Below are 10068 nucleotides of genomic sequence, written 5' to 3'. Positions count from 1 at the left end.
GTACCAAACGCAGTCCCCACACCGTCCGTAGATTACTCTCCTAACTCCTTCCTCTACCCTGCCGCCGTTCATCAACTACTTCCCACCATACACTTTACTTTCCACTTTTTTTCTTTTCTTTTTTTTTTTTTGAAAATTTAATTATTATGTGGATAACATCCCATTTCCACTAAAATCATACATTTCTTCACTAATAATCACACAATTAATTAATACATGCCTTTGTCCCACATTTTGTAGCTCAATGACACCTCTATGGCTCAGTCGTTATACCGTGGACTATGGTCACAAAATGACATCGTTTCAGTAAGTAGGAGAAACGAAAGCCGTAAATCGTAACGGAGCTCTGTAACTGATATTATAGTTCATCTCAAAAGATACTGCCTCACATTTGCTTTTATATTATCGAATGAAACTGTAGTTATATCGAAATGTAAAAGCAGTGTATATAAACTGATACTGAATGAAACTGTAGTTATATCGAAATGTAAATGTAGTTGTGTTGAAATGTAACTGCAGTGTATCTAAACTGATACTGAATAATAGTTTCACATTTTTGGGTGTATATTGTCCAATGAAACTGTAGTTATATCGAAATGATATTATAGTTCTGTTGAAATAAAACTGCAGTGTATTATAAAAGAAACTGTAGTTGTGTTGAAATGAAATTGAATAACTGGTTCACATATTTGAGTGTATAATATCGAATGAAACTGCAGTTATATTGAAAAGAAACTGCAGTTGTGTTGAAATGTAACTGCAGTGTATATAAACTGAAAGTGAATGGCGCGGAACGGAGGTCGTTTCATCCGTCTGTTTTCATTAATCGAAACGACGTCGTTTGATGCGCGGTCCATAGTAAAATTTGTGTCTGTGGCTCTTCCAAATGAAATGTCACAAGTTTGAACCTCAGGGGAGCATTGACTCTTTATGCTTTAATAGGTTGAGAAAATATATATAAACAGATACATATTACATTGTAATAGAGCACGTAGTACAAATAGGCTATTGACAAATGGTTACTTATCATTTTGGACAACTTTCACTTTGAACTCACTTTTTTGTCACCAAATAGCCCTTTCCTTATCATGTATTATGAGCTTAATGAGAGTATCAATGATAGATATTCAAATCCAAGAAACGAGTTCATCCAAAAATACTAATTCAATAGGGGAAGAACTCATCAAATTTAAGTATCTTTCTTTAATTTCTTGCAAAACTGATATGAAATCATATCATAATTTCACTTGTAAATTGGGCAAACTACTCATGAGATGATGATCTATCAAACTTATATTTTTCGCCATGTATGTGCATATTAGAAACTTGAAAGAAATTTAGGTGGTTTTAAGTCTTTTTGATATGATAATATTACTAATCACTAGTGGTACCAAGTAACACTCCCATATGAGAGGTTTTGGGTTCGAGCTGCAGTGGAGACGGTGTTGACTTGATTCTTTGTGCTTTAGTAGGTTGAGAAAATAGTTATGTACAGATACTGAGGGTAGTGTATTGTTAAAAAATAAAAAATAAAAAAAAACCTGTGGTGGCATAATCGTAAATAAATTAACAAGAAACCACGAAAAGTGAAGACTTATCAATCAAAATATACTTACCAGTCACCCCGTCTATAGACTTGTCGACCTTCTTGTATGTAGATTTACTGACCTCTATATCAGTACATTTCCTTATCAGCATGGCTAGATAGGCCAACTCCGATCCGCCGTCACCTTACCAGCCATCACTTCAATAACTTACATGTGTCGTGACCAACCATAGTGGCTCATTGGGTGGGGGGGGGGTATACGCCCAACATGCAACACTTTATCCGGAGTTCCTCGACCTCATAGGGCTGAACCCTTAGTTAGCTTCCTGACCACATTATTTTTCCTTATATTTATTTTATATTTCAATAACATTGTGTAGGGTAGGTCGGAACATTTACTATTCGACAATAATAGTGAATTTTGGCTTAGCCCAACCTAAAAATGTTTGAGATTTTTCCCTTTCTATAGATTTTCACATAAAATGTTTTGTCTCGTTTTTCATTTCTATTATTCATTCTCAGTATATAGGTTGAACGGAGTTTATTTGCATTATGAATTACTTATATCTATTATTATTTTATTTGATTATTTGATTAATTTGTAGTGGAGTATATATAAACTAATCTGTTACGAATTACGAGTTAATAGTTAATAGCTTTTTTTATTAAAAGAAAAGTCATATTCTTGTGAGAATATTAGCTACTACTTTAATTTGCACTTGAGTTCTATGTCTGTCTTATAATAATTAATACAAAGGCTCTACTCTTTTAACTTCTCTTTTTTTTTTCTTGGTCTAATTTCTTTATTTGGTTGAAATTAGAATCATAAAATATATGGAGTAAAATTTTAATACAAATTATATTTTCTCTTTTTATATAAACAAGACATAAAAATGCAATAAACAATTTCCGTTTCAAGAGGGTGTGAATGGCATCTTTTTGAACTGTGAGTGGCCCACAGAAATTACAGACAATTGCAGTAGAGCCACATCAGATTGTACGGACGGAGGGTCCCATCTTCAGGTGGAGGCTCCGCTGTTTGAGATAAAGAATCTACTTGATGCTCAAATATTTCCCCTTCTATTTATTTTTATTTAAAAAACTAGTTTTCCACGGGTATTCGAGAATGAGATAATGCCTAATGTTTATTTTTAAATAAGTATTTCAAAGTATATAATTATATAGGAGATGTTGAATATTGAATTTATTTATTTAAATTAGTAATTTAAGTATATAAATGCAAGATCATATAGAAGAGATTGATTATAATTGTCATTACAATAAATGTTTGCAACTAGTTTAAATACATAGTCTAAAAATGATAGTCTTTTTTTTTTTAATACTACTAACTCTATTACAATGCAGTATCTGTTCATAACCACTTTCGCAACCCATTAAAAGCACAAGGGTGAGTATTGACTCCACTGAGGCTCAAACCCACCAAGGCTCGAACCCACCACCTCCAGTATAAAGAAAAGGGTTTGATACCACTAGACCACAAGGTCCTTGGCCTAAAAATGATAGTCTAAATATATACTATTTGTTTGAATTTCTCTAAGTCTTCGTAATTCTCTTTTGAATAGCATTGTCATTGTATTCATCTTCAGTACTTGTCCTCTTCTTTTTTATTGGTAGTGTGTCATGTGCAATTGGGTTACTGGTGGCAATATAGAGGGCAACCTCATGCAATGAGATTATGGTGTAGAAATTAAAGATGTGGATTTGCCTTGTGTATATGACTGGGATCTTAGTTGTACTATGAACTTTTGATGTTGCAAGTGTCTGTTGATATTTGACAGTGGTAGTTTTTTCCCTACATGTTTCTTGTATTGTGAGATGTGTGTCGTAGATTCTCATGTGAAAGTATTGAACAAAATATTAATATTTATTATATTTGTAGAAGGTTCATAATAAGTACGTAGTACCTCTTGTTCTAGTTTCATAACTTGTTTACTTGATAGTAATGACTCTGCAAGTAGTCCGAATACTTATTATGCTGCAATGTATCCAGTTTCATCAACAATTTTTATATCAATTTTACAAATGTTCATTTTGAAGTTCATATTTTTGGAATTAGTATGAATTAGTGTAGTACGTACTTGATTTTGTGTGTCTGCGTGCATGTGTTTTTTGTAAAATATTTTTTGTTGAATTGATACAAACTTTGGACAACCACTGCTGCATTTTCACCACAATGTATGCAGTTAAATAGTTTGCCACTTTTTGCATAAATCTTTTTTTAAACAGTGGCTACATCCTATATATCAAGTGTTTTTGTTATCAATGTTGATATTGATTTTACTTTTAATCTAAGTAGGTTGAGTATAAAAAATAAAATAAATTGTAAATTTATATTAGTTCTAATATATTTAAATGATGCACAATAAACATTTTACATACAAGATCAATGAATGCTGCAATGGTGGCTATTTTTTAAATTTCTTCCTTGTCTAGATTTGCAAGATTGATTGTAACATTGTTGTAGTTTTTTTTAAACACAAATTCCAACAAAATGATTGTTAGAAAATAAAATTAAGAGGACAATACAACATGACTTCTTTTTCTTTTTTTTTTTGTTGGGTGCAGAGAGAAGACCGCAACCACTATTCAAGTGTGTGCATTAGGTAAACTCATTTTAGGTATAATAACTCACAAATCATACAAGAGAGATAAATTGTATTAAAAAGATTATGTGCAATGAACTCGACTAATAGAGTTTGACAAGAAGTACACAAAAAAGTACTTAGCTACCAAAACATGTTAATACTACTAATTAATTATGAAGATCGAAATTCCTTTAAAGCAAGCTATCCTTCCTGAAAATATGATATTATGCTATCACTTATTACAACTTTATAATCTTTTATGTGCATGGCCTTTTTCACTTTGGAATAGATAAGATTATCAAATCCGATAAGCAAACAGTATATTTAATTAAAAAATTCTTTACAATATACAAGAAAAACATATTTTTGTAAGAAAATGAATTTGATAGATAGGTTTTAATTAATCATGACTTGCATTATAGTTTAGAGTTAATTATTTGACCCAACTAATACTAGGTTGGGTTCTTGTTGTGATTTTGGTCAATTGTATGGACTCTTGTGTAATTAGGGTCCAATTATACAAGATAATCATGGAGGTATGCTATATGTTATTGAGAATAGGACAACACTATGGTCACACCACTCACATTTCTAATATTGCCAAAAAGGAATTGAGGTTGGAAGAAGACGTGAACACTATATGTTTGATGAAATACACCAATTGAATTAATCACCATGATAATGAGAACGATCTAATCTCAATTGGAAGTCCAATGACTATGAGAATGACTTTGACATTGAGTAGCATCTTCTTTGATTCATGTTAACCCATCACATGATCCCTAACCTAGGAAAGCTCTATAGCATCTAGGCAAGAGTGGTTCGTTTGATCCGATCCCCTACTTTTACCTATCACTTACCAATTGCTTGCTATTTTTACATTATACTTAGTTGTACATGGATATTTTGCAAGTTACTCTTTGGACTAGCTTCCAAGCACTAGACATTCTTGTGATTAATCACTTACTATTCACTCCCTTTCGGCGACTCCTCAAACACGATATCCGGTGTGAGCATACCCTCTCACACACTAATCACTCCACTAAAACTCAACTTTCATCAATCCTTAAGATAGTCACGAACTCCGGATCCTTGTCAACTTATCTTCACTAGTTGATTAGATCTAGCCAAGGGTCAATCACCAAGTCGCATTGCTAGGATGATCTTCCAACTTCCTTAGCTTGGAAAGAGGGTGTTTGTTGAGTGTTGGACTCTTAAAGAATCAAAGAGATTCTTCTTTCAACTTAGAAGGCTAGATTTTGCAATGTAGCAGTTTTTCTCAATCGCTTTCAGTACTTGATCACACGAAATTATTTTTTTGGCATTTTTTCTAAGCTTGAGGTGGTCCTTCTTTTATAGATGAGGAGAGTTAAGTGCCAACTTGAGATTCGAATTTGCCGGTTATCACTCAACAAGTGGTAGCTATCCAAAAGCTGTCACAATCCTTGAAAATCTGCTGCCAAATTCATTTACTTGTGCAACTTGTAAACCATAGGGTAAAGACCGTTTCGCTATTCATGTATAAGCATACTTTGGTTCAAAAAGTCCCCTTACTTATCACCATTTTGTCTTATGTGTAAACTTGTAGGTGTCAATCAAGTTGCAATATTTCTAACAACTCTTTTTATTCTTCCCCAACTAATACAAAAATTACCATAAAAATATGACAATTTTATGTCTGGTGTTTAAATACTGGATGCGTAAAGTAATGAGGTGACAGTAACAATCTTTTTCTTATCTTTTTGTTATTTAAAAACAGCTTGGAGTTTTGGAAACTCTTTGTAAATATGTGTGTAATATGGATCAATAAGAAAAATAAAGTGTAAGAAATAAAAGTAGAGGGTCAAGAATTTAAAGTGGGACTTTGACAAAATTCCATTAATGTATAATGTATTATACTCTTAAATTTATAATACAATTGATTATTATAGACAAATAAAAAAAAATTCAATCAATATATTAATATATTTCCAATCAAAGAAGATTATATATATTTTCATACTAAGAATAGTATCAACTTCATCTCATTTTATGTGTGTAATTCAATTATTAAAACTTGACTCAAATTCGAATTACTTACATTTTAAATTTTTGTAATATTCAATTTAGTACTTGATGGGGTATTGGGCCAGTTGCAAAGGGGTGAATAGTTGGCAAATTATGCTATGGACCCAGGTCCACCTTGCAAGGTGGACTTGGGTCCAAAACTACGTCGTTTTTCTCTCTCTCTCTCTCTTTTTTTTAAAAAAAAAATTAGTAAACATATTGCTAAATATAGAGTTGTCCAAAAATGTGTGAATGTAGAGGTTGTAACGTGTGAATGTAGAGTTGCCCAGAAATGTGTGAATGTGGAGGTTTCAAATTGTGAATGTGGAGTATAGAAATCGTGAATGTAGAGTTATGCATGTGTGAATCTGTAATAGAGTTAAGAAGTTCTAGCAACTTGTAGCCCTGTAATGTATGAATGTAGAGTTCTCAAGTTGTGAATGTGGAGTATAGGACCTGTGAATATAGAGTTTTGAATGTGTGAATGCATAACAGTGGTAATATAGTTACTAAACATATAATCCTGTAATGTGTGAATGTAGAGTTTACAAATTGTGAATGTAGAGTATAGTATATGTGAATGTAGACCCAGGTCCACCTTGCAAGGTGGACCTAGGTCCACGGCATAACACCCCTGAATAGTTAGGCCTGGGGTTTGCATACAACTACATGGAGGTTTTACATAAAAAAAAATAAAAATAAAAATAAAAATAAAAAATAAAAACTAGAGGATGTATGGCTTGGTATGCAGGATAATGCAAGACAGTTCTACTTCTGTTAGTAGTTCTCATTTGTCTATATGAATCTAAGGATGTGACTGTAATGGATTGGGAAGGTTTTTTTCTAAAAGCAATTATATACTACGATAATGATTTGTACAGTACGTATTCATTTCACTTATTAATCAGTAAACAATATAGCAAATTATGTTCCATAAAAATGTGTGGACCACGGTCGAAAGCTAACGACCTCGTTTTGATGTTAAAAAAATTTTCTTACTCTGCGTGCATGTTAGAATATGAGCATTTAGGGGTAAGACAATATATTTTATGAGTTAGAATAATGTACTTTATGTGCTAGAATAATTTACTTTATATGTGTTAGAATAATAAAATTTCTGAGGTAAGATAATGTATTTTATGAGTTAGAATAATGTATAATGTACTCTATGGGTTAGAATAATGAAATTTCTTAAATAAAATAATGTATTTTATGAGTTAGAATAATGAAATTTCTGGGATAAGATAATGTTTTTTACGAGTTAGAATAATGTAGTTTATGTGTTTTTGGACCGTGGACCATTGTCATGGCTGAGCCAATTTCTCAACCTGAAGCACAAAGATCAGAGTCAACGATTGCCTCTGACTGAGGCTCAAACCCACTCCCATCATCCATGTGGTAGTGTAAATCGGGACACCGAGTGCCACTAGACCACAAGGTCTTTGGCAAATACCTAGTTTTTTGATCGGCTTGATATTAAAAAAAAATATTAGATATTTTTTTATATAATTTTTTTATATCTAAAAACTAAAGTAAATACAAAAAACTGAATTTTAAAATTATAAGAAAAATAAAGAGTAAATAATTAATTGGGAAAATGACACTTTTTCCCTGAGTTATATGCCTATAGTACTTTTTCTCCCTGAGTTATTCATGTATCTACATTTGCCCCTCAATTATGTTAAAAGTGGTGATTTTTCTCCTTTTTATGTTAGATAGACATTTTTACCCTTAAAAATAAGTATTTCATTTATTTTTCTTCAACAAATTATTGCTTATATGTATGGATGACCACGGTTCGATTCGAACCTAACCCGACACAATAGCAACCGAATCAAAACAGTAGGGACAGTTTTGGTTACGATTCAGAATCGGAAAAAAATAAAATAATTGTTAAATTTAGACTATTTTAAAAATAAGAAAAAGAATTTACAAAAACAAATAAATAAATAAATTTTGAACTGGCGGTTCAAATCGAAACTGGAACCTTAGGGTATGTTTACCAACATAAAACTGTTTTTTGTTTTCTGTTTTCTAATTTTTCAGTTTTCATTCTCTATTTTCCATTCTCTATTTTCTGTTTAGAAAACTTGTTTACTAATACTTATTTTTTCAAATTTATTTTTTTAGATTAACATTATAAAATTAACAATAAGTTTAATTTCGAGTGATTTTTAGAATAAATATATTTTTTACTTTTAAGTCCAATATATGTAAAATTTTTACATTTGATATCCGAACCAAATTTATATATGTATAATAACATAAATAAAAATATATCTGAACCAATAACCTATTAAGTCCACATAAAATTTAGTTTAGATAATATTAATATTTTTTGAGCTAATATTTAAAATATGTTTGGATATATTCATTTAAATGACATGTATATAATACATAATTTTTATTTTGAATTATAATATAGTAATATATGTGAAATTTTGATATCCGATATCTGGACCAAACTTGTATCCGGTATAATATAATTAAAAATATCTAAACCAATAATCAATTGAGTTCAATCCAAATATAAAATGTGGTATAATGTGAATGATGTATAATTTTAAGCATAATCAAATAAGTTATGTTTAAATAAGTAATGCACGTAGAAAAGATAGAATATGATGATAAGTAAAAGAAAATGATAATAAATGTAATCATAGTAATGAATAAATATGCAAATAGATAATGGTGAGAATATAGTTATAGTGACATATAGTCTAATAGATGATAGCTGATTCTGTTTTCCATTTAGAAAACAATTTTTTATAGTGTTTCAGTTTTCTAGAAAACTGAAAAATTATTTCATGTTTTCAAAATGAAAAACTGTGTTAGTAAACATGTTTTCTGTTTTCTGTTTTTCAGTTTTCTAAATTTCTAGAAAACTGGAGAAAATTTCCAGTTAGTAAACGGGCCCTTAGCTTCCTAAAAGGTTTCTATTCCGATTTATCATTTCCAAGAATCATGAACCGGAATCGAATTCGATGTTCAAACTGAAACTGGAACCTTCCTAAAAGATTTCCATTCCAATTTATCATTTCCCAAAACCGAACTGCAGTCCTATCTGCTTATATGCAGAATTAAAATAAATGTGAAAATGATCAAACACTATTGGTAAATGATAAATCGATTCGGTTTGGTTCCAGTTCCAGTTTTGAACCGACGTTTCAATTTTTATTTATTTATTTATTTTTGTAAATTTTATTTCTTATTTTTAAAATAGTCTAAATTCAACAATTATTTTATTTTATTTCGGTTCTGAATCGTAATCAAAATCTTCCTTTTCGGTTTGATTGTTACTGTATCCAGTTAGGTTCGAATCAAACCGTACTCATCTCTACGTATAAGCAATAATTTGTTGGAGAATAAAAATAAATGAAATACTTATTTTTAAAGGTAAAAATGTCCATTTAACAATAAAAGGAGAAACTTCGTCATTTTTAACATAATTGAGAGAACAAAGGTGGATACATTTTTTTCAAAAAAAACAAAAAAAGGCGGATACATTAATAATTCAGGAGAAAAAGTGCTAATTTAACTCAGGAAAAAAATATTATTTTTCCTAATTAATTTGAACAATAAATAAACAAAACGTGATAAAAGAGAGAATACAGCTACCTCAAGGATCACATAACGTCATAACCCCACAATCAAAGGCATCAACCAATCAAAAAATAAAGAAATATGTAAATATAGAAAAATATTCAATCCCCCGGACTATATATATCCCCTTCCACTGTAACCATCTCATCCCCATGAGCCGTCAAACCCCTCTCCCACTTGTTACTTCTCTGCAACACCCCCCCCCCCCCCCCCCCCCCCCCCCCCCAAAAAAAAAAAAAAAAAAAAAAAAAAAAAAAAAAAAAAAAA

This window comes from Ipomoea triloba, chromosome 7 (assembly GCF_003576645.1).
Source record: "Ipomoea triloba cultivar NCNSP0323 chromosome 7, ASM357664v1".
Taxonomy (NCBI): Eukaryota; Viridiplantae; Streptophyta; class Magnoliopsida; order Solanales; family Convolvulaceae; genus Ipomoea; species Ipomoea triloba.
The sequence above is the reverse complement of the archived record's forward strand: the minus strand, read 5'-3'. Positions refer to the sequence as shown.